General features: G+C 46.7%; 1 protein-coding gene and 1 long non-coding RNA gene across 6 annotated transcripts in view; one reads left to right on the top strand and one right to left on the bottom strand.

The window, feature by feature from the left end:
* The window catches only part of NTRK2 (neurotrophic receptor tyrosine kinase 2), a 327,821-nt gene that overhangs the window by 7,045 nt on the left and 294,686 nt on the right, over nt 1–26,090 (bottom strand). The gene's annotated exons all lie outside the window — the stretch shown is intronic.
* Nucleotides 21,001–21,855, top strand: LOC105100472 (uncharacterized). Its single transcript, XR_010382577.1, has 3 exons — nt 21,001–21,056; nt 21,591–21,702; nt 21,811–21,855. It is a non-coding gene; the product is annotated as an uncharacterized LOC105100472 (long non-coding RNA).

Consider the following 26,090-nt stretch of genomic DNA (forward strand, 5'->3'; position numbering starts at 1 on the left):
GAAAAGGGAAAAGGTGTGTGGGGGGAGGGTATTTATAGCTCAAAGTGGTAGAGCGCATGTTTAGCATGCACGAGGTCCTGGGTTCAATCCCCAGTGCCTCCTTTAAAAAGTAAATCAATCGATAAAACCTAATTACCACCCTACCCCCAGGAAAAAAAAAAACAGAAAAGAAAAAGAAAAAAAAAGGGAAAAAAAGGTGTGGAAGGGAGATGTGGGGGATATTTTTCCCTTCCTTTTCTTTGTGTTTATTAATTTTAATTGTTTATAAATAATAAGGGAAATGAAATTTTCTTTATAACCTCAAGCCACAGAGACAGAGGGCAAAGAGTGGTCAATGGATTTTTCTCCCATTATTTGCAATTCTCTTGTTCTCAAAACTAGACAGGAGCAGAGATGATGACTGGGTAGATGTTCACACAGACACACAGACTTTCTGGTAGGAGGGTGACTTGACCTTCTAAGTAACGAGATAACTCTGACCAGGATCACACACAAGTAGAGGGTTTTGCATCTAAACAACCCCGCCGAGTGACTCTGCTTCCTTAGCAAGGACAGGGCTTCCTTCCACCTGAACGTGTTTAGAGAGCTCATAGCACTGCCTTGAACATCCTCGCCACAAACCCATTTTACATATGAGGCCACTGAGGTTCAGGTTGCTATGGACACAAAGAAGTTTGGCCTTTGACTCTGAGCTCAGACTTCCCTCTACTACAGGGCACTTCAACTGAGCTTAGTAAACAGAAGTAAAGAAATAAGAATGGTTTTCAAAAAGCCCATCTTAGTAAAAACACCAAGGCTGTGGCATTAGCTGGCAACAGCATTAACACAGGCAGAGAAAACTGTGACCAAAGGGACTTATTTATGATTTCCTACTTCCTGGAGGAAAATTTAAAATTCCGTATATATTCAGTTTTGTAGCCTGTAGAGTCTCTGATTTTAAAACCAAGGTTGGATCTCTGCCCAGTAGCCCGATGGGTGGCAGGTCCCACTGTCCACAGTGGTGAACCCCAGCACTTACCAGCCCAAAGGTCGTGCTGACACCGGGGCAGAAGGTGAGCTTACCGACAGCAGGAATCCTACTTCACCGACAGCTCTCGGCCCCTGAGTTCTGAGACTAACGCCACATAGAGTTTCCGCCCAACTGTAAATCTCAATATCCATTTCTGACTCACTGAGGGAAGGAAGTGCACTAACAGTGCCTGAAAAATGCTGCTCAGCTCTGGAGCCCAAGGAGCAGCGAGTGTCAGAGACGTCTAATTTGCTTGGTGATTTCAAATGATGCTCTTAGCATCAAAGAAAGCACGTCAGTGAAAGGGTGCTTTCCTCCCATTCTTCTCTGTATGAGAATCCAACTCTGACAAGAGACATAACTTGTTGGCTCAGGGTTAAGATGCCTCCATATCTTTACTGCTCAGCTTGGAATGGACCAAAAGCTCCTGCGCTAAGTGCAGGCTCGTTGCCTTCCATCAGCTTTCAATTTCCTCACTCACCCCTCCCTCCGCGGGGACAGGTAGTCACTGTTCAAGGAGCACAGACTTCCCTCATGGAACTGCTCAGACATGCCTGAAGGTGGTGGCAACACTCACCATCACGGCTGATACTCAAAACACAACCTGGGTGACACAGGCACTGACCAGAAGGGATGCTGGCGGTCACTCTGGCACAGGCTTATTGGCGTGTTTCTGGTAGGATGGATGCCTTCCGGGCTCACAACCCAGTAACGCCACGTACCCCGGACTTCGGGAAAGGAAATCTGCTAACACACAGGGAGTTCCCTACATTTTCAGATACTTACAAACACTCAGGGCACCCAGGTGGAATGGTCCCCCAGTGCTGGCAGCCTGCATCCAGCACCAAGGAGAGGCTTTACTGGCAGTGCAGGGAGCTACATGCTGCAGAGTTATGTGGAGTGAGAGGTCTCTGCTCAGGTTTCTAGTGAAAAAGACATCGTTACTTCTTTTATGGGAATAGTGAAATAAGTGAAATTGAAATACTGAAATTAGAACTGGAAAACTATTGAGATTAGATCATATACCCAGATATATGATCAACATATAGTTGGTCTGTGGGAGTAGAAAGAAGACTGGGCGGGACATTAAATTGTTCTTTTGGATATGGGGCCCTCAAAGTATTACGAGCTAGCTCTCCATGCATGCTCCTAGGTCAAATGTGTCAAATACGCCATAATCTGTAACCCTCTTCATTTCCTGGAGATTTATAATGCACACAATTCCCTTGAAGTGTCTCTGGAGTTTGGCAGCAAGAACAGATTTGCCTTTAACTTAGTGAGTTAAACTAATTTTAATGTGTGTTTGTGGGGGAGAGGGACAGCGATCAGGAACCACTTACATACGCTCCTAGAACCAGACATGAAAAACCCACTTCGGGACATGTTAACCCTTGGAGACCCCGGGTTCTCCATCTTTTTTATGCCTTCTCAGCTGCGGTGCAGTGGACAACATTCAACTCATGACATTAGCAGGGGGGAAAAAGGTACAAATTCCCAGTTGCAAAATAAATAAGCCTCGGGGATGTAATGTACAGCATGGTGACTATAATTAATAATACTGTATTGCATATTTGAAAGGAGACCCTGGAAGTTTTCATCACAATGAAAAAACTGTAACTATGTGAGGTGACAGATGTTAACTAGACTTATCGTGCTGATCATTTTGCAATATATATGAATATCAAATCATTTTGTTGTATACCTGAAACGAATATAATGAATGTTATTACTATATTATAAAATAGATAAACAGCAAGGACTGACAGGGAACTGTGTTCAAATTCTTCTAATGAGCTGTAATGGAAAAAAATCTGAAAATATATGTATGTCTGTATAACTGAATCGCTTTGCTGTTCACCTGAAACTAATATTGTAAATCGACTACACTTCAAAAAAAAAAAAGAATTAAACAAAACAAAACAAAACAAAACCTCTGGGTTCCAGGGCATACTCCATCGCGCTATTTCCCAGTTCGGTCATCTTGACTAGGGCCCTAGTTTTCCCAGCTATGTAATCTGGGCAGCAATATATACCTCCCAGGGTCATCACCAGCTAAATATTTAAGCAGACAATATCTGTGAAAGCTCTTTATATGTGTTAATGCCTTGAACGCTTTCTAGGTGTTGCTTCTTTCTCTGCAGCCATTATTATCTTATTTTCTCGATAGGAGGCAGTCATTCTGGAGCCATGGAAGAGCCAGCGCCACGCCTCTTCCACACTCCCCCCTCCACAGTGACAAGTGCTCTGGGGTCCCCTCTGATTACAACACCTACTCTTCCGGGTCCTCTGTCCTGTATTGCTGATGACCCAAGAGAAAGCTCTTGTGTCCTTCAAAGGAGAGAAAAAAAAAAGATTCATATTTTGATTTACATGTTTTCCCAGCTGATCATTTACTTTCCGCCTGCAGTCTCTTTGGGACAGATTTTTCACTCAATTCTTTCAAGAATCCCCTCCGGGATTTCACACATGCTGTTACAAATAATGCTTTCCTTGTTCTGATGTCAAACGGCTGAGTGGTGGGAGACTCTAATAAAAGTTCAGGCAGGGTTCACAAGTTTTCTGAACCCATTTAGAACATTTCTGAACATTTCTTTTGCAGCCCTTTCTCAGGATTTAGGAGCATGTCACAAAAGTTGACCAAAAAATAAAAATCTGAAAAAGAGAGAGAGAGAGCATGCCACCATTGTTACAAATTATTGTCACATTCCAGACACAGTCACTGGATGGTTTGGGAACCTCACAAAACCACATACTCTGAGGCAACAATCACAAAGAGATATTTGTTTTGTATTGTGTGACTTGGCAAGTTGCCCTCACACTGTTGCTTAAATATTTGTGAGATGGAATGTGACCCCAAATATGACACCAGGAGTCAGGACTGCTGCTTTGACTGCCAGCTATGCCATGGTGCCAGGAGAGACTCTCCAGTGATCAGCTTGGGTTGGGCACATGCCTTCACTCACCTCACCGGAAATGAACCGATGCCACGTGGGAAATCCACTTCGCTGGGGAGCTGACTTGGACTGGCGACTTTTATTTTCCTCACCCCGAGACTGGGGGTCTAGTTCTCTAATTACCCACTTGCCACCACTTTGCCACCATAGTCCTCTGCCAACACATAGCAGTTTACCTTTACAAAGAATTTCTACTCAATGATTACCCAATAATTACCCTCTTGGGTAGACACTGGCTTGCCTTCATGTTACAAGTAATGCCCCCCAAATTCAGAAAATTTAAGTAGCTTACCCCACTGGATATCTTGTACTCGCTCAGATGGGTCACTCTGGGTTTCTGGCTTCTGCAATCTCCACTGTATTCAGCCAGCAAACTTCGCTGTGTCTCCTCACCCAGGCCAAACCCACTCATGCCTCTTGGAAAGTTTGATCTCCCCTTTTTAGACCTTCTGGGAGGTCTCCTAAAGGCAAGCTCAAGTTCCACCACTTCCAGGAACTCACCCTCCCTGCTACAGCTCAGTGATGATTCTAAGCCCCGGGAAGCCCAGCACCCTTTAGTGCAGCTCTGGTAACACTGCAGGCACGCTCTGGCTTTGCTGATGGAGCACACGGCTCAAGAAGGATGGGTGCTCATCAGTTACGTCTAGCAGGGCATCAGGGTGCTGGTTGGCAAGCAGACCACGTCTTCGAGTTCCTTCTGAGTGCTGATATTTGGGGAGGAATTCTCAATGTGTTCCTTGCAAGAGATCCCTGTTCTCTACCTTCCCATCCATCCTCCAATAACTTCTCTCTACTCTTCATACAACAAAACTTAGATTAAATAGGTGGGAACTGGCTCACCAAATTGATACTCAAATAAACCATTCAATAAAAGTCAAAACTTCTTAATAAAATGCAACCAAAATTACTGGGGTTCACACAAAGTATAAAGGTTCTCGAAGTTGTGTGCGAGATCCCATTCAGTCCTCGGTTTATCATCTGTACAGTAGATGGGGGTGTTTATGGTGCAGACCTGGGGCTATTCGATCTGGGAACGAAGTTTAGGGAGATGTCACAATGCATAAAATGAGGGAGTATTGCACTACAGATGGTGACTAGCATCTCATATCCTCTGAGGCTAGAGAAAAAGGACTGGGACTAAAGAAGGAAGTTAAACCATGAAAAAGAAAAGGATGGGATGGCCATCAGGGCTGCTAATCATTGCAACCTGCTTAAATCAGCAAAGCTAATGAGAACAGTGTCTGAGGCCAACAGCCAAAATGAAATTCCATAGCACCTGAAATAAATCAAGTTGGGGAAAATAATGAATTCTGTTTTAAAAACATATCAAAATAGAACTGTGGGTTTTTTTTTTTTTTAGCTCTTAATGTTTATTTCCAATGCACTTCATAATTTTGATGGCGATGTGTATAGGATGATCTGGTTCAAAACAAAAATAGCAACTGTGCTCTGTTAAAATGCCTGAACGTCCTTTAAACCTACCTGTTTGAAAGGTGTTAAGGTAATAATTAACCCTGGAAGGAATACTAAAAGGCCCTTGGTGAAACTGTCTTGTGTCATAAATCATTGATTTTATTATTTTTAAATCACATTGGGCATATATAGTCAGTTCAACTACAGTATTTATTTTTTTACCCAAGAAATACTCTTTGGGTACATACACTTTGGTCACTAGGCTGTAAATTGTGGAAATTTCCCATGGCTTAACAAACAATATGATTTACTTTTGTACAATGGAAAACTAGGATTTGGGAAAGTCGAGGAACTTGGTGAGCAACTGGAGACGTGCACTGGTGACCAGCAGTGCTGAAGACAGCTCTCCATCCCACTACCACTCACCTTGTACAAATATACAAAGCAGCTTTGTCCCTGTTACAAGTTTATGAGGAACGCACAACCCAATTTCTAGGTGCATCGGTTGACAAGAGGGGCGGTAACAAGCTTAGCTCACCTCCTCCTGTTGGACTTCACATAAGAGGCATCGACCATCCTCCTGGCTCCCTCCTTGTCTTCTCTTCTCTTACGGCATCCGTTCCTCTCTGTGTGGACCCTCCCAGTCCATTCCCGATTCCCATTCCCTTTCTTTGAGGCTCCTCTCAAAGCTCACTTGTCCAGTCCCATTTCAAATACCAACGTTGCCTTTCGTCTTGGCCGATTATTTTATCTTCCCCCAAAGGTCATGCTTATGCTCCTCACAGCTCGTCCTCCATCCACAGCGATGCCTAGTCTCCCCTCCATGTGTATGGGAGGCATGGGGGCGGGCTGGAGGCTTTCTGTGGGTCCAAAGCGAATGCCTAGCTGGCTTTGAAAACGCTGGTGATTTAAAGATGAGTAATGCTAATCTGAGACCTTCGAAACCCAAGTAGCAAAGACCAGTGATGCCTGGGAGGCCACTTCCAGCTTGTGGTATTTACTCAGTGAGTGAGTGATAACTTGTTCGGAAGCCAAACATTTTACTCCCTTAGAAACACACAGGCCAAAGAGAAAACCCCATTAAGAGATGATTAGCTGTCAGAGGCTTTCGGCCGCATTAAGTATTGAAGAAGCTCCTAGACCTCCTTGTCACATCCTACACCAGCTTGCTTGGTTTCAGCAGTTTCTCCTGATCTGTTCCTTAAAAATTCATGATAGCTGTAAACTTTAAGAATAGCTGGACCTTATTTACTTATTTATTATGTTTTACATCTGTTATATGAAGTTAAAAAAAAAAGGAGAGAGAAACAATTTATGCAAAATACTTTCCTTGGAGAACCTGGAACCATTGTGGTCAGACTGTGGGCGCTTTCTGACCACATCCAGGAAGATCAGAACTCTCCTATTATGAAGAGTGATGGGGTGCTTCCGTGACGTGTGGCTACCAAACCAGGGGATGCTTCATGGGAAGTGATCCAGCCCTTCCTGCCTTGCCTAGAAGTCCTGAATGAATGCAGCTCCATGAACGCAGTCATGAATGGATGCAGCCAGGAGGAGCGTCGGTGACAGCCTGGTCACCCTCTCTCTTACAGCAGGAAATGATTATCGCTCCACCTAAAATTGCTGTTATTTGCAGTCTGGATAAATCTTCCATTATCTTTTACTATGATCTGGTCATAGACATAAGGGTTGGGACTTGGAAACTTCAAGCTAAGTGCTTCTGAATTAGTCAAGAGACAGGGTGCTAGACCTCATTGCTAGCAATATTTTTGTGAATGCTTTTTCTATTGAGAATTGATTTGGTCTCTATTCTACCATAAATAATAATATGAATAATGACAATAATAATAATAGTAGTAGTCATATTGATGGTCATAATACCTCATGTTTGCATACTTTTTTTTGCTTTTTCACAGCATTTCACATCCATTCATTCTATAATAATTGTACCTACCTCAGAATATGATTGTGAAGATTCAATGAGTTGATATTAGAAAAATTCTGGGATGCCAGCATGTGAGGCCATTTATATGACATTCTTAAGAAGGCAAAACTCCAGGTCTAGAAAACCTACGGCTGTCAGGGTCTGGGAATTGTGGGGGAGGGGCTTGTCTTACAGAGGCGTGAGGGAGTTTTGGGGGGCGATGGCAATATTCTACATCTGGATTGTGGTGGCAGTTAAATGACTGTGTTTGCCAAAACTCAGAACCGTACCTTAGAAAAGGTGATTTTTACAGCATGTAAGAAAACCCTCAGGATAACCCCTGGTATGTAATAAACATGCAAAACAGATTAGCTAAGGTGTTGCTATGCTAAGTATCTGCATCTCCAGTGAGCCCCTGGGGTAGGTCAGGCATGTTCTTTTATCTAATTTAAGAGATGAAGAATCTCCAGGCCCAGAGGCAAAGTGGCCTGCCGACCACACCGCTTAGCAGCGGCAGAGTCCACAGCAGGGCCCATCTCTCCAGACGCACGCTGCCTCGAGTCCGACGTGGAGTCAGACGCAGGGATAGCAAAGTGTCTCTGCGTTAGTTGGCTTGGGCTGCCCTGACAAAATCCCATAGACGGGTGGCTAAAACAACAGACATTTATTTTCTCAAGGTTCTAGAGGCTAGAAGTCCAAGGTTAAGTCTCCAGTCGGTTCAGTTTCTGCTGAGAGCTCTCTTCCTGGCTTGCAGATTACCGTGTACAGCTCACATGTGTGCAGAGAGAGCATGAGCTTCTGATGTCTCTTCTTACAAGGACACTAACCCTATTGGATTGGGGCCCCACCGTGTAACCTCATTTAACCTTAATTACTTCCTCAGAGACCTTAGTTTTAAATGTAGCCACACTGGGGGTAAGGGCTTCAAAATCTGAATTTGGGGAGGACACATTCAGTCCATAACACTCTCCTGTCAGGACTGCCCCTTCTGATTCCAGTGCACTCTAAGGAGCAAGAACAGCTCCGAACACTAGGAGCTGGGCAATTCTGGTCCAGATGCAAATCTGTGGTCGTCTGCCTGCATTTTCATGTCGCCAAGTGAAGGCTCAACGCCACTGCTCTCTTCCCCACTCAGGTAACTCTCGATGGTTTCCCTATTATCACCTGGAGCTTATCAGATGGCTTAAGCCTGCCACTGTTCCACAGCCGTCCCTCGACTGAGTGCATTTTCAGGGCAAACCTTAGGGCAGCCTCAGTCCTCAGCCTGTCCCCCAACTCCACCCCAACTTCCCCGGGGCAGCTAAGGGAGAGCGAGCAGACCCTGGAACCCCCTAGGGACATGTGGAGCTTCCTGGACTCTGTGTCACCTCAAGTGACATCCCCCATGGGTCTGGCTGTCCCCTGCTTGTGCACTGTACACAATTTAAAGAGCCAAATGCTCCAGTCTTAGAAGTGATTACAGTCTCACTGCATTTTACATTTGCTCTCATCAGGAGCAAAGAGGTCTTCCCTCAGTGAAGCTGAAAACTTCAATCACACCCATGTTTAAGAACCACATTGGGATGCTGAAACAAAGATTCTTCATTTTATCAGCAAAGTGAAATTAGACAGTGACAACGCCCCTCCCTGCTCCTCTGACCGCCTCCCCCCTCCTCCCGCCTCCGACCCTCATGCCTTTTGACGGGGAGTTTTCTGAGTGGGTCCCGGGAGGGCGAAGCATTTGGAAAGAAGGAAGGCAGCATGCTCCCTGGCCTGTGGTGACCGTGCGTCTGCAGGGCCGGGCTGCACATTTCAACTCTACACGTTTCATCGAGCTGCCATTATCTCAAGGTTCAATATTACTGAGCTCTTGACGGCCTCCTGAGCTTTGTGGGTTTTAACCCAAGAGATCATCTGACTCTTCAGTGTTTGAGACCAAAAGCACTGCCTCCCTTCAGAGTGAAAAGCCCACAAGGACTGACATGTGACGAGCAAAGACAGCCAGGAAAGCAGGTGCGGTATGTATTCGTGTCACTGTCTCTGCTGAGGTGGCAGCATTCTGTTGGTTTAGTACCGACACTTGAATGTGAAATTGTTTCTATGGAAATAACTCAGAAAGGCTGGTATTCTGGCGAGCTTTTAGTAAAGGAAGAAATCAGTGATTTGCTAACAGAGTAGGAAAAAAAAAAAAAAAAAAAAGCTCCTCTGTACCAGCTGTGATTACTGTGGTTCCTGCTGCTCTGGATGCAACAGGTCCAATAAGTGACAGATCGAGTTTCTGGATGGACTCCTCAGAGCAGCCCCGCCATTAACCCCAGCTTGTCAGTTAACACTGAGGACCCTGCCACGATGGACACTCCACTGTTAACCTGAGCTGAGGACTTCATGCACCAGAGCCAGTTAAAAGTGAACAAGGTTGTCTTCCTTTCCAGTTCATTCTGATACAAACACTGCTGTGTGTCCGCATGAGTATAACATTGATGGGGAATCGCTCTCTCCAGGGAGCTCTAAACGCCCACCTGTCCTTTTCTGCTCTGTCTGTGATATATGGGATGCGTAGAGATTGTGACTTGGTTACAAAGGACATTGTGATTTCTTATGATGCTTGTGAGAGCTAAGAAATCATGTACCTCAAGTACCTCAATTACTGAGCCCCTATGCTGTGTGCCATACTGTGTGTTAAAGGCATTACCTACAAACTCATTTTTCTCATACCTCTTCCAATACACCTACAGATAAAATACACCCATAGAAAGTGCACATATTACGAGAGCAGTTGTTTTGCAATGGTGAGACTGGAACTCCAATTCTGACCAGCAGCTCTCCTGTGCAGAGCGAACAGTGAAGAGTTGCTAACCCCAGCAGCTCAGTGTGAAGGAAAACCAGTGTGCTGTCGCTGGGTGCCTCTCAAACTATTTCACCAAAGCACCCACAACTGCAGAAAGAAGTAAAAGACCAGGAGACCAGGGTGTGGGGAGGAACTGGGGCCACGTCTACCAGTCTAGCCAAGGTGCTGATGGCAGCTGTGGAATTTCTTTCAAGTCTTGTTTTTCATATTTAACATCTAATAGAATTGTTACATTCGATTCCACAGTGCATTATGAAAAGGAATGATTTTTCCCCTCAAATCACTTACTAAAATGGAGGCCTTCAAAACCTGGACCATGTTTTCTTGTGACTTCGTGAGTCTCTGGTCTGGACACGCCAACTTGTGTCCAAAGTCTACCCAGACTCCTGGCTGAGAGGCGCTGGTGGCAGAGCGAAAGGGTTTTGGAGTCAACGGGCCAGGTTTCCCGCTCTGGCTCAGCCATTTACTCAGTTGATGTAAATGACTTCATGTCTCAGTGTCCTTCCTTTGCATATAAGTAGGAATAAAACCTTACAAGCCTAAACCAAGCCTACACCCTCCCCCAACAGGCTGAGTTCTAGAAGACGGGGCAGACAGCCCAACGGCCAGAACTAAGCGAGAAGAAATACTCAGGCAATAGCCTTGGATAACAGCGGCAAGCCTGCCCGGGACCCTGCCCAGGCCTGGGGGGCTCCGTCCCCACTGCAGTCCATGGCAGTGCTCCCTCCTGGAGTTGCCCAACACGGCGTCCTGCCTCAGAAGCCCGGGGGTCTATTCTGGTGCTCACAAGACTCTCCATGTGACTTTGGCCAAGTCACCACCTCCCTCTAAGCCATGGGTTTTTCACTTAGCAAATTGAGACAGTAATGCTTACTGTGTTGTTATCTGTGAGGCTCAAGTGAGGTAGCGGAGACAAAACGTGGCTTACGTGGTGGCACCGGATCCACGTGGCTTTATTTTAGTACAACTCAATCCATGGGCATTTAGTGCTGTGCGCGGTGGGGAGACAACGTTGACTGAGAGCAGGTGCCTGCCCTTGGGAGCTCGCCCTATAACCGTGATGCGAGGTGGGAACGGATGCCTGAGTGGAAATGTGCACGGCTGCTGTGGCTCACGATGCGGGTGCAGAGCTTAGCCTGCTGATGCTGGCAGCCCGCTTCCGCTAAGAAGCTGATAATAGGACACCTGCACATCTGCCGCTGCCTCTACAGGGTCACAGCAAAGGAGACTATCGGGAAAGCGCAGGAGGGAAAGTTTTCAAAGAAGATCAAGGTCCCGATTCCCCACTGATTCCCTGATTTCCTGAGATGAGGGAGTTGGCCCCCATGCCCCAGAGAGGCTGGGAGGGCTGCGTTGTGTTCAGCTTTGTAGCTCACGGTCCACGTCCCGCTACCACGTGTTGCCGGCACAACCGAGAACTTTCCACGTTTGATCTCATCGAGCTGCACGGACTGCAAGCCAAGCCAGTGCCGGGATGACGCAGAGGGCACTCAGCCAGGGAACCGGCTGCACGTGATGGAGACTTAACCACGGAAGGGTCGCTTTCTCCCTTACGAGAAGTCCCGAAGCATGCAGTCAAGGGCTGCTGGGACGCTCAGAAGTCCTCCCGAGGACATCCTTCAAAAGATGTCTCAACTCTGTTCCACTTCTTTCCACCCCCATTTTGATCTCGCGGTTGGATCATTTCCCTCACTCGGCCACTGTGACAGCCTCCTCACTGGTCTCTCCTTCCCATTTTTCCAAACCACTGTCCATACAATAGCCAGAGCAACAGTCTTAAAATATTCATTGTTTCAAATCATTTGTTTTTCTGCTCTAAACTCTGCAATGACTTCCCACTGCCTTTAAGACAAAATTGAAGTCACTAAAATGGCCGAGAGCATCCCGGCTGATCTCAGCCCCGCCTTCTCCACTCTCCTCTCACGCTTCCCCTGTGTCCCTTGCAGGAACCCATCCATTCTGGTCTTCAGTGTTCTGAACGCTTTCTCCCTGGCTGTCTCTCACACGTGCAGCTCTTCAATTGTTACCTGGATAACTTCTACTCATCCATCAGGACTCAACTTAAGAGCCATATTATTAGGAACTAAGAGCCAGTTAGACTGTCAGGTCGCATGCCTTACTTTCCCCTCACAGCACCAGTCAGTAGCAGTGATGTGCCTATTCATGCACGCTCGTGTTTGCTGCCTCCCTCTGCCTTGGACCACAGTCTTCATGGAGGAAGCAGTGGTCACTGTGTGGATGCTCAGCATCTATTTGTGGAATAAAACTGCTGCATCCGGCTGCCTGCGGGCATGGTCTTGGTGGGTAGACAACAGAGGATGAAATAAATATGGAAGAATCAGAGGCCAAAGCCCAAAAGGCAGCTTCCTGTCAGCCCTACTCAGGGCTGTTGGCACAAAGCCCCTGGAGCCGGGAGGGGGACCAGAGGGGAAAAGGAGAAAAACGGACAGTAGCCAATTTGCTTTAGAGAGTGACACCCGTTTCTAATTTAAACTGTAAATAAGGAATGGAAACAGACACATGTTGTACACAGAGTAACGAACATATGGGATCAGTTACCAAGAAAAGCCATGGAAGCTGAAGATTAATGAGCTGCAGGGGCACCTCGGTGGAGGAGAGGGGAGTGAAGTGCTGGGAGATGTCAGGGACTGCAAGGGCTGGGTGTCCCGTCGCGGAGGTCCCCTTCCCTTTGCTCACCCTGTGGTATGTCCCATTGACTGTCCCAACTTCACCTGACGAAGCCATCCCACTGACAGAGGCCCCCATGTGGTCCTATCAGAACCTCCCCACAGGAGGGGTTTAGGCGTGGCAGGCACTCAGAGGCGGGAGAGGCTTGTCCTGAAGCATCCTTGGCATGGTACCATGATGCCTAGCCTCCACGGCTGGACCCTCTGACTCTCACCTACCACCGTAGCTCCACAACCTTAAATCCGGACCAGCGTGCTTGGAGTAACTAAAGACTGGAGAAGTTAAGCTATAAACCAAACTCCCATCTTCAAAGGACTCTCCATTTACATCTCAGCATATCATATTAAGAAACATTTTTTTTGGATTCTCAAGCCCTCACTGCACAGAGTGTATTATAGATTGTTCTTTTTAATCACTGAGTTGACAATTGTTTGTTTTGGTATCATTCACTCATTCAGCAAAAGTTTATTAAGCTACCTGCCGGGTGCTGGGCATTGTCCTGGGCACTGGGGATGTGGATGTGAATCAGTTCCATGTCCTCACGAAGCTCTCATTTTAGCAAGAGACACAGACCAGATGTAAGGAAACAGATATCTATGCCTGTCAATGCCAGGTGGTGATAAATACTGTGTGGAAAAGGAGACAAATCAATAGAAAGATTAGAGGGGCAGTACTGTTTTAGACAGGAAGGTCAGCAAAGGTGAAATCTAAGCAGAGATCTGAATAAAGTGAAAGAACAAGACATGAAAACATCAGGAAGAAGTGCATTCCAGGTGCAAAGGCCCTGAGGTAGGAACAACCCTGATGCATTTAGACTGTAAGGAGACCAGTGGGGCTACAGTGACTCTAGCACAAAGACTGGCAATTCTGGTCTTCTGTGATTCCGTATAAATTCTAAGATTATTAGTTCTAGTTCTGTGAAAAATGTCTGGGTAATTTGATAGGGATCACATTAAATCTGTAGGTTGCTTTGGGTAGTATGGCCATTTTAACAATACTAATTCTGCCAATCCAAGAGCGTGGGTTATCTTTCCATTTCTTTAAATCATCTTTAATTGTCTCAATGTTTTGCGGTTCTCCATGCATAAGACCTCCTTGGTCAGAATTATCCCTAAATATTTAAATTTTTTGGATGTGATTTTAAAAGGGATTGTTTCTTTACTTTTGTTTTCTGCTATTTCATTGTTAGTGTAAAGAAATGCAACCGATTTCTGTATGTTAATCTTGCATCCTGCTACCTTGCCGAATTCTTTTAAAACAAATAAATAATCTATGACCTAACTATTATTGCTATTTACTAAGGAGAGAAACTAAGACAGAGAAACCGAAGACCACAATCAGAATCAGGGTTGAAGTGACAATGGAAGACCCCAAATCCGCTAACTTTGCCTCCTTCTCTTTGATTTTTGCCCCTCATTTTGCACCGCTTCCCCAAATCCTCCGAGCGGCATGATCGGCTATGCGAGCCAGCTAATGCAGTCATCGGCCACTTTCTCTGAGTTCTGTTCAGGAGGAGATCCCTCCTTCCCTGATCCAGACAAGCTGACAATGACATCACTGCACACAGCAATAACCAGTGCTTTCCCTTTGCAGGAAGTGATGGATTTAGGAAACAAAATGAGTCTGACCGTGTGGGTCCCTGACCCTTCCTCTCAGTGGCAGGAGGAAGGGGCGGTAGAGGGATCCTATTACCTCTGGTCTCTTTAGCAGCACAGATGCATTCCTGAGTTTTTCTCAGTACGATTAGTTATAGCCCCCTGGTATTTAGCTTTAGGATTTACGCTGATGGTCCCTGAATAATTCTGTGTCAGTCCGTAAGTGGGAAGCTCTCTCCACATTACCTTGTTTTCCCTGATTCTTTCCCCAACATTCTCTCAGTTATGCCGAGGTCACCCCCCGACTCCTAAGACAATGTGCTGGTCCTCTGAGGAAGAAACCTGCCCTGCAGCATCCCCGGGGAGAAGGGAAAAGATTCCACAGCCCTGGTGTCCCTAACGCTGGTCTGATGTCAGTTTTTCTTTATTTACTTTTAATTTTTTTCAATTGAAGTACAGTTGATTTGCCATGCTGTATTAATCTCTGGGGGTCCAGCATAATGATTCACTTACGTAGATATATTTCTTTTCGTGTTCTTTTTCATTATAGCCCATAACAATGTATATCATTCTTTTCTTTGTGTATCTTCCTGCTTCCGAATCCCTTAGCCAACCCCTATGACCAGTTTTCTGCAAATTCCCTCCCAAGGTCTTTAGCCCTGGCAGTTATACTTTGCTTATACAAAATCATCAATTTAGGTACAGATCATTGGCATTTAGGTATTACATTTACTGGTTAATATCTACTTGACTCCATTTATGGACATCGCTTACATGAAACATAAAGTCTTCAAGCCCTACTCACTGCTCTCTGAACACAGACTCAGGGATAACAATTCTCCTCAGCCCTGAATTTGTCTTTAGAGATGACGGCAAGAACACTCTGGAGAAGGGCAAGGTTTATTCAGAACAAACAAACTACTGCAAATGAACTGAACACTGTAGGAAGAGGCAGAAATGATTCTCAAATTAAGACCACTGGACTTTAAAACAATCTGTCCCTCTTTCCAATGGTAGTATGTCCTCTGCTTACCCAGGGGTTAAATGGCCTCAAATGTCCTCCTCCTTTTGAATTCCTGTCCCTCCCTCCATCTCTCCTATCCCCCTAAATAGCACCACCGTCCCGACCAACCACCACTACTTTTGTTCAGCACTAAAAGCCTAGGAGTCACCACTGATTCTTTCTTCTCTCTTATCCCCCGTATCCAATCCTCAGGTTCTTTGAGTTCTGCCAGCAAAACATGCCCTAAAAGTGCCCACTTTCCCATTTCTACTGTTACCGCTTGGTTCAAGTCACCAAGTGCACACGTACCGAGACCGCTGCCGGAGCCTCCGCCGAGCTCTCCCAGCCCCACCCTCAAGCGCTGTCCCAACTCAGAAGGCAGCTCCATAACGGTGCTGGCGGTCTGTTCCTGCCACCTCCGCCCTACGCTAATGACTCACTGAACGACCTCGCTCTTTGCCCTGCAGTCATGTTACCTTTGCCCATCACCATGACCAGGTTTGAATACAACTTAATCCTGGAGTGGTCAAATACCAAAAAGTCGATGCTCAGGTGTTTAGTTCTTTATGGGCTGTATTTGCTAAAACTTCCCGAAAACAGGGATGTTTATTTTTTGAGAAATTTATGAAATGCTTTGTATCTATTTGTTAAACACTTTACTGGTCCCTTCATTGCCTCCTTAAATTAAATCACTAAAGTTGCACCGTTTTATTTTAAAGTGGGAAAAATGGTTACCGCTGGAGGGAAAAATTAGGTTCAGCAGAAAAGGAACTCAGCGTGATCTTTATAAAGTAAAACACTGTGGAGAGACAGCGGCAATTAATAATCTGGGAACCCATCTGGGGAGCCCCGCACGGCCACACGTCTCAGGCGCACACCTGCCCAGCCTTGAGCTGTAAGCCTCATGGGCCAGGCTCTTAACGGCCTCCGCTAATGAAAACTCAGCAAATCAGAACGCGTCTCATTCTGAAAGTTGTCCTCTTGGGGTCTTCAGAAATTATGACCAGGCTTGCTTTGAATGTGTATCAGCCATCCAAGTCCTGGTCAGGAAAACTAGGAGCTGGGCAGTGGCGGGCAGGAGTTTATTCAGCTGGAGGGAAGCAGGCTGAGGTGTGGCCAAGCACCACCTTTAAGTGATGAGAAGACTGCCTGGCGGCTCACCCCCAAGGGCAGGTCAAGAAAAGGTGAGGGTGGATTTTACCACAAGCCTCTCACGTTTGATATAATCAGCTTTTTGACATGAAGACCAATAGGTCATGAACTTCTTGAATGCTTGGATGTGGGAGGCTGTGATGGCCCCTTCTCTGCACACCTCTGATGCTCTATGCTAAGACACCCAGTGGGGCTTTTCCAGTTGTCCCCTGATGAAAAAACTCAGACCTTCAGCTGAGGGAGAGGGAGCTCTGGGTATCCCCATATTCGAGGGAAAGTCTCTGTATCAATCAGGGTCCAGCACCATATCTGAAAGCGGAATGGAACTCCTACCCACATAATAGAAAAGCCCTTCAGTAACCGACCAGCGTCCTAGATCCCAATCCTCTCTCAGTCTTCGGGGGAGAAAACCGGGGAGGAGAGTGAGCAAGAACAATGGGGCCATCTGTGGGTCTGGAGGCCACGGGTGGGATGTGCCTGAAGGAAGACCTTTCCCTTCCCTGCTCCTCTCTGCTCCCTCCCCTCCGCAAGCTGAAATCAAGTGAAAGACTTCAAGAGAATTCCCCATAAAGACGGGGGTGCCTAACAATAGGGGAGGCTGGGACTGGTTTGCATCTGGACTTCTGTTCAGGCAGCAGACAAGGAAAGAGGAGGGAGAGAGACGGCGGGGCTTAACGTGGGCAGCAGGGGCACCTGCTCTCCCATCGTCTGGAACGGTAGAGATGTGTGAGCTTCTCGTGAGTAAGGGGACATTTTTGAGTCTTCTTGTCTGTACCTTGGCTGCCCACAGGTGCCCCTTGACCCCCAGAGGTGTTAGTAGAGAAATAGCGACGCCAAAGGAGAAGATGAAACTGAGAAAGAAAGAGACGCTTGCCAGTTATCCTCAGTCCTCCCTCCCAGCCCCTAACCTTGTGGGAACTAGAGAGAGGAGATGAAAAGGGAGATGTCCAACCAGTGATGGCAGAAGGCGAAGCTTTGAATCTGATAGAGGGATGAAGTTGTAAACTGGATTTGCTTGGTTTCATAATGGAAAGTGAGTAGAGTCTTAGAACCTACCCAAGATGCTTTTAAGTGGTAGCAAACACTGGCTTCCAAGTGTTGCAGCGCATCCCCCGGACACCTATTTGAATAGTGAAAACCCAGCACACCGACAGCAGCAAATGCTGGTGAGGATGTGGAGCAACGGGAACCCTCACTCATTGCTGGTGGTGATGCTGCTTCAATACAGCCATTCTGGGAGACAGCTGGGCAGTTTCTGGCAAAACTAACATATAATCTGGCAGTTATGCCCAGCTGATTCTGCACGTGGGTGAAACCAGGTTCACCAGCCTGGAAACAGCCACAGAGAGGAAGAGGGTCAACCAGTGGGAGCACTGGAAAATCAGCCTCTTTCCAGAGCACCTGCTGAGGTCAGGGGCGGGCCGTTAGCCGTGGCTCTCCCTCTCTTCCTGTCGACATCTCTCTATACCTCTTCTTTACTGTGACTTTCTTTTAATTTTATTTTTCGTACAATACTGATATAGATGGCAGATCTGGTACTTAAAGTCCTGCTCAAGGCCAGCAGCTTCCTGGTTGCAGGAAGAGCCCACTTCTCTGACTCTGAATCCAGGGCTCACTCCCCTCCACAGTGTGGTGTCCTGGGGCACCAGTCTGTGTCCTCTGTGTCCTGGGAACCACAGAAGGAGGGCAGACTCTGAGGCCCCACGGCAGGATCTCTCTCCTCCAATAAGGTGTGATCAGGAGATGGGCAGAGCAGGAAATAGCTCCACTTTCCATCTGAAAAGCTGAGCTTTAAATGACTTGCCCCTGGGCATCTGTGCTCTGCCCACTAGCCCAGTCACCTGGGGCATACTCCAGCGAATCTCCCCCGACAAGACACCTTAAAGCTTCTTTGGTAAGCTTGGTGGACTCAGAAACCGTGATGGGGGTCGTTGTTAAGCCTTATCACAGCTATGTGTTTCACGCTGCACGAGTGTATTTTGAGTGCTTCATCACTCACATTAATGGGAAGGGGTTCCATCTTAAGAAATGCTTTTCCCCAAGGTTAATATTTCATGCTGAATCTATTCACTCTTTTGACATTTTTATGACCTATGTACAGCAGTGTCATATGTTCACAGTAATGTTCAAATTGAAAGCCTATGATGACTACGGAGACTTCACAATGTAACAAGTGCTCTTTGTTAAGTCAGTTTTACACATCTTGTTACATTTGAGACTTCCGTCCAGCATTTTCCTGTTAAAGCTCTGTCTCCTGTATTTTCCCAGCACTGTAACAATATGGAAAGGCTAGAAAGAGGATGCTGACCTGTCTGGAAGTCTCAAGTGTCCATGTGCTTCTTGTCCCCCCTTAGAGGCTAATTACCTTTAGACAAGTGAATGTGATCTGCTGAATGAAACACTTTACGAGTCTGGAGCCGTTAGCCTAAATTTGGACCCGATCTCAAGTTTCTGTTTAGTTGGCTAGATAAAGGTGGTCCGTTCCAGTGCTGGAAACATAACCAACACGTGTTCCAGGCCATATGCTGGTTCTTTCCATACGTTAATGTATTTAATTCTTGCAATAATCCAGCAAGCTAGGCTTTATGACGTCCAATTCTCAGAAGAAGAAACTGGGGCTCAGAGAGGATAAATGCCTTGTTCAAGTGTGTAGCAGAGTCACTTCCAGCAGCGCCTCGACTCTTAGGCCAAAATTATCTCCAATTTGCTGGAATTATCGTGATGCCCTGGATTCAGTTCAGAACCTGCAGAAGTCATACATGCTCTCTGCTTGGGCACCGGGGATGCCATGGGCCTGATGGGGCAGAGTGAGACTCAGAGGCCACCCCAATGCAAAAAAAAAAAAGCAGGGGATAAGGAAGGGCCTTTCCATATAGTCTACCATTATTATGATTATTCTGGGAAGGGGAAAACAATCCAACAGCAACGGCATGTAGTCATTCTTGGACACACTGTCTGGCACAGTGATTCTTTCTGCAGCCCAGCAGGCAGGCTCTCTAGAGCAGCTCCTGCTGACAGGGGACCAGGGGCTGCCTGCATCTCAGCAGGAATCTATGGGCTGCACTTCTCTTAGGGAAGGCTCTGCAAGGAAGAAAAAAATCCAATTTATCCAAGACTTTCCTGTTTCTAAGGACTCACATGGAATTTAGCCTTCACTTTGCTATTTTTAAAATGGCCTAAGGCTACATCTAAGCCCTGACCACAGTTTTTGTCGCCTTTTCTCGGGGACCATCCGCCCTCTGGTTGGGGCACGTTGTATGCATCGCGACTGGGCTCTCTGCACATCTGTCCTCCTGCACGTTAGTGACTCATCTGGGTCTAATTTAGGCCACCACACACCAGGCAGGAACGCTTCAATTCCATGTTCTCCTCAATGTTCAGCAGATTTTGTTCACTCCACAAATGTTAAATGCTAACACCTTCTCTCTCTAAATAAAGTACTCTTTTAAGACAGCATATACATGACCATTCTGATTTAATCTTATATTTTGAGAACAGGGGAAAAAAAAAGCCACACACAGATTCTACCAGCAATGCTTGAGTTTTGAAATCTAAAACTGGGTCACGGTAACAGGATGGAGGCTATGGGATGCTGAAGAGTCCAGAAGCAGCAGGATGATCTGGGGATGGTGATAACAAAAAGCGTCTGCTGCAAGTCTTCACGAAGGAGGCAGGGTGGGAGAATGGGAGACCACTGGCTGGGGACTCGCCACTGAGCCAGGGGGCCCTGTTTAGCTGACAGCCTCATCTCTGTGGGACTCGGGGGCTCAAACTGGAAGACACCTGAGACAGGACTGCTCATTTACTTAAATTATTCATTCGTTGAGCTCCTATTTATAGGCTGTCTACCCTGTATTCAATTTGGGGAAAATATTGGCAAAAATGGCCCTCACCCTTCCAGAACTTAGAGATATTAATCAAATAATCTCAAAATAAGTGTGAAATTCAAGTGTAATAAATGCTGTAGAGGAGAAGTACATGATGCATAAAAATAGGAGAGACAGTCAGGATATCTAACAGGCACCGACTAAAGGCAACCCACACTGAGCTTGGTGTCTGAAGGCTCCAGGCTGTGTCTGGAGGCAACTCAGTGGCTGAAGGAAGTGCACTTGGGGTGATGGCTATTTCCCAACTTGTGCAGAAATAGTTCAAATCTTGCAACTAGTTTTCTGGCTGAATATTGGCATTGCCTAAGAGTTTCTAATAGAAGGATTTGCTCTGGACTGGAAGACGGGTAAAAAGGCTTCACGTGGGGGGTGACAGTCCAGCCAAGACCTAAAGAATAAGTACGAATTAACTAGGTGAAGAGAGGAGGAAATTTATTATAGGCGTAGTGAGTGCAGCGTGTCCCAAAGCCCTGTGGCAGAAGGGAACAAAATGTGTTTAAGGAGCTTAGAAAAGTCAAGCCTGGCTTACACATTAAGCAATGGGAACTGAACGGGGCTGGGGCTAAGGATTTGGATAAGAACCAAGACTTGCCAGATCTTGCAGGTAAGTGAAAAGATTTCTTTTCTTTCCCACCTCTGAGCAATGGGAAGTCATTAAGGATTTTAGTCTGAGAATGGCAGGGCCAGATTTGCATTTTACAGAGAACACTCAGAATGCCATGCAGAGCAGGGATTGCACTCGGAGCAGCTGAAAGGCTGCGGTGGTCAACCCAGGAGAGGAGGTGGCTCAGACCAGGACACTTTGATGAGGGTGGAGGAAGTACACAGTTTCTTGTTTGCTGAATTGGTTAATGACAGTCATTCACTGAGCTAGGAAGCACTCGAGCAGACCTGAGGCAGGCTGGGCTTGGGAGTCAGGAGAGAGACTGTCGGAGGGGAGGGGGCTGGCCACTGCAGCATCCCAGGGCAGCCCTGGGTGCATGGGAATGGCTTGGATGGAGGTGTGCATGTGTGAGTCATCTTTGCGGTAGCAGCCACTGATGCCCGACTGTGCCGGAGGAGCCTAGGGAAGGGAGTGGGCCGAGGAGGGGGCCTTGAGAAATTCCAACAGTTAATGGTCGACCCTCTATCTCTAAAGGCTAAGAAGGAATAACTAGAGTGGACGGGGAAACAAAGTGGTCCAGTATCAAGGAGGCCAAGGAGAGAGATCACTCCAAGAAAGAGGGTGTGGACGACAATTACCAAATGGGGTGAGGACTGAAAAGGCCCATCGGCTTGATCTCCAGAGAGATTTCACTGAAAGTTTAGTGAGAGCTGCTAAATTTTTCTTTTAACGTTTCACTTTGAACTAATGATAGACTCACAAAGAACTGCCAGTACAGCCCAGAGAGGTCCCATGGCCCACCATCCAGCTCCCCGAGGGTAACATCTCACACAGCTATAATATGAAGTCCAGGAAACTGACACTGGCACAACACGATGAACTTGACTCCAGACCTTGATCCTACTACGGTAAGAGCTGCTCTGATGGAACAATGAGGCCAGGAGTCCAAATGGAGTGGGAGTGGGGTGGGTGGTAGTACAGGGAGTAAGAGGAGGAAACAGGTGCCGTAGATAATAAATATTTATTCTATTCCGCCAAGTGCAAGGCCAGACACTGGGCACAGTGCGGAGCCCTGCGGACACCTTGACATCCACAGGATCTGGACAAGGAGTCAGGGGAAGAGGAAGCTGAGGGTAAAAATCTACCTCTGGCCATGGGCACCAGCGTCAGAGGCCACAGCGGGCCAGAGAGCAGGGACATTCCTGATAAGTCATTGAGAAAAGGCTCGGAACCCTGGCAGCGGCAGGAGAAGGTACACTCACACGGAGACAGAAACATCAGGGCTCTTCTGCAGGACAGACTTTCTGGGGAGTTGGTCATCCCCATGCCTCCCAGATTTTTCAAACTTTTAAGAGCAGATGAACTTTCTGCAGTGAAGCCCAAAATGTTTTACATCTCTTATGTTTTCTACTTGAACTTTAGAAAGAACATTAGCTAGTGGGTTGGAGTAACGTATTTCTAACGAGCCCATTTTACAGGTGAATCCACTGAACACAAAGATACAAAGGAATTCACGTCACCCAACCACACAGCAAGTTTCTCCCTAGATCGTGGGATTCTGACTTGATGACGTTTCCATTCCATTGCCATCAAGGTTCCTACTTCCTGCTTTGCCCTGGAGCTCAAGAAACAGATCCTGTTGAGCTGTGTAAGTAGTCATTGTTCCCATGAAAATGTGAATATTTTCTTTTTTCCTAATACCATCCAAGGTGGCTACCCCCAAGTATCAAAGAGCCAACAATATCATTGAATGTGTTTTATATTTGTCTCTTGTTCTGGCTGATGGATGGCCAACCAGAAAAATAATTAAGTATATGCAACCTTGAAGATAGATTTCCCACATCCTAACTCCTCCCCCACTGGGGTCATTCCATGAAGCTCTGTTCTCAAGATGGAAGGAGGCAAAGGAGAGGAAGTCAAAGGAGGAGATGCAGGTGGGAGGGGGCAGCAAGATCTGGGTCCCCATGGAGCTGGGACTGTGGGCAACCTCACTTAGACAGGTGTGCTGGGAGGTGGCCCTTGCCTGCTCCATTCCGTCTCAGCCAGTGGGACTTAAAGAGCTCTGGCTGCTGTGGGAGAGAAGCTGTAACAGGAGGCTCTGGTCCTGCATACTAATTGGCCCACTTTAATGACTTTTCATCCCCTCCCTCCAACTGCAACAATCCCCTCTTCCGAAATCGCCCGCTCCTAGCAGAGGAGGCTGGCTACCATGGCAACCAAGCCTTCCGATGCTGGGAAAAACTCACCATAGAGATGCAGGGAGAAAAATTCCACTGTTGAATTTCCAAAGAAGAAGGTCTCAAAGGGGGAAGGAGGAGAGAACAAAGGTTTGGGGGATGTGACTGGAGATGGGGAGCTTTCCCGGCTGAGGGCTGGGGGCACACTGTACAAACCACAAACGTACATCCAGACACATAAATCCACAGAGATACGATCAGATGCCATCTACACATGCTAACGTTCATATCACCTCACCCACCCGGTGCCCAGTACAGGAGAGTGAAGGCAGGAACACATCTGCAGTGGCCTGTCTCGTTAATCAAATGCTCCCTACACACTCAGTGAAACACAGCCCAGAGTTTGAACAAGCTCTGATCAAAATGTAGATTTTTGTCACTGAGAGCTTTCATTGTTTTTGCTCTCTAGAAAATCATATTTGAAACACATTTGAAATCATATCTTCTCTGAAAAGAGAGGAAATACGTTCAATATAATGTGTATGTGGGCTGCCTCCTGTGTTCACTTGGAGGCAGCCTTGCTCCCACCCAGTGTGACCCAAGACTTTCTGATGTTGCTCTGGGGAAAGACACTGGGCCAACAGTACTTGCAGACCTCTGTGTCCTCTTTCATAGGACAAGAAAGCAACCGACAGGGGTGTTTGGGGATCCCCTCTAATTCAGGGGGCCCTCTTAGCCTTGTCTGAAGCTCTATCCTTCCTGAAATACTTTAATTCATTCCCCTCTGTTCTTTAAAAGCCTCCCCCTTCACATCCCTTTTCTTCCTGTTTCTAAAGCAAGGCAGTGCCTTTTGCATCACGAGCCCCGTGGCATCATTTCTGAAACACCCCAGTGTTAAGGAGCTGGCGCACATCATGTCAGAAGGGGTGTTTAGTTCTCAAAACCAAAGCAAACACACACACAAATGTTCTCTCTGGGACCAACGTGGGAGAGAGTTTCTAAAGGCCGACCACGAGCTGACTGTGTTTCTTACAGTCCCTTTCTCTCAAAGGAAGGGGCCAAGTCCGCCATGCCTTTCTTTGTGCCTGACAGCTCTCAGAAGCCAGCCAGGGCTGGGAGCTTGCTTCAGATCCAAGCCAGGAAACCCTGAGAGCGGGAGATGGCCTACGCTTGGAGAACAAGGCACTGGAAACCTCACAACACTGGGAGGCACTCGGTTTTCCGATGGAGCAGAGAAAAGCCTTATTTGGCTGTTAAATAAGATACACAACAAGGTCACATTTACCTCTGTCCCTCCGATGTCATTTTTCACATAAGACTTTGTGACATGCTTGACTCCCAAGCCCCGGCTTTCAACGTGACATTTGATAAATCTTTCATTCATTCTTTCCTTTTCAAAAAATGTTTATTGAATGAGTTCTGCTAGATGCCTGAAACACAGATGAGCAGCGCCTGGCCTCCTTTTAGAGGGTATTGGAGACAATAGAAATCTCTCACACTTGCAGACAACACCCAGCTTCCAAAGCAGTTCACACACATCATCTAACTTAATCCTGGGGACCAGCCTGGCAGAGTGTAGATGAAGCCTTTGCTGCCCGAGCAAAGGATGGGAGGCAGAGGACCCTTGACAGGAGAAGCCACCAGGGCTGGCGGGTGTTGTCCTCAGTGTTACCGACTCACTTTGCACTTAGGAAACGTAGGTGCGAAAAGTGCGTGTTCTCTGGCTACCAAGGTACAAGGCTGTCTGGGTATATGAAGAGCCTCTCGGGAGATTAAATTTGTTATCCTTCAAAGAAATCTTTGAAAGCGAGGACACTTTATTCAGAAAGAAAATTGGCCTTCCTCTCAAAGAAGACCACAAAGCAGGTATTTTCAAAGCGACGGCTTAATGAGGTAGAAAGAATACTGAACAAGGAGCTGGGAGGTTGACAGCCTGGTCTTTGCTCTGTGGCTTTTGGAAAATGAGGATATGGGGCCAAATTATTTCCCAACTGCAGGTCAAAACTTCTGCAGGAGGTACCAGGCAGGTTTGCCGTTATAAACGTTGTGCAGCAGTTCCTGAAAAGGGCTTGACCAAATGCAGGTTTAGAAATGACACGATTATTGCTACTTATACGTGTGTTTATTTAATTGTTGAGACCGGTCCGATGTCAAGGGCTAAAGGGCATTTTCAGCGTTCTTATTTTGAGGTGTCCCGTCATGTGTGCTGTAAGAAGGAAGTATACGGACAGAAAGCACAGTGCCTGGAACAAAACAGACATTCCATCAACACTTGCTTCATAAATATACGAAGACATGGATGGATGAATGAAGGAATGAGGAACAGATGACTTCAGGAAGCAAAGTACAGAATTCTGTCCTGGTGACAACCCGGAGAATGCAAAAGGATATGGTTCTGAGAAGTGCATCAAAGGATCATGTGCCCAAAACAAAAGTCATGTCACCAGGAAACAAAAGAGCGCCTTGGAGGGAGGTGGGGTGGGGTGGGTGGGTACATCTGTACAACACAAGTTTTAATTTTGCTGCCTTAGTCCTACTATTGTTTTCTCAAGCTTAGTTTGGTGATTTATTGTTAAGTAGCCTAGTTGCCTGTGTTCTCTGATCCTGGATATTTTCATTCAGAAAATGAGGTTACTCCTGTCCCCGCTCCAAGTCAACACAATTCTGGGCAGATCCAAGCATCAGATTTAAATCCAGAGTCCCAGGTGATAGGAAAAGACATTTGTCATTTGATGTCATCTTCTGCTATCAGGTCAGCCCCTTGGGGTACCCTAGGCTCCTTAGCATTTTGGCCTGCGAGCTGTCACACCAACAGTGCCCCCGAGGTGATGTCCACTCTCTCAGCTGTGCAGGTCAC

This window comes from Camelus dromedarius, chromosome 10 (genome assembly GCF_036321535.1).
Source record: "Camelus dromedarius isolate mCamDro1 chromosome 10, mCamDro1.pat, whole genome shotgun sequence".
In the NCBI taxonomy this organism is placed as follows: domain Eukaryota; kingdom Metazoa; phylum Chordata; class Mammalia; order Artiodactyla; family Camelidae; genus Camelus; species Camelus dromedarius.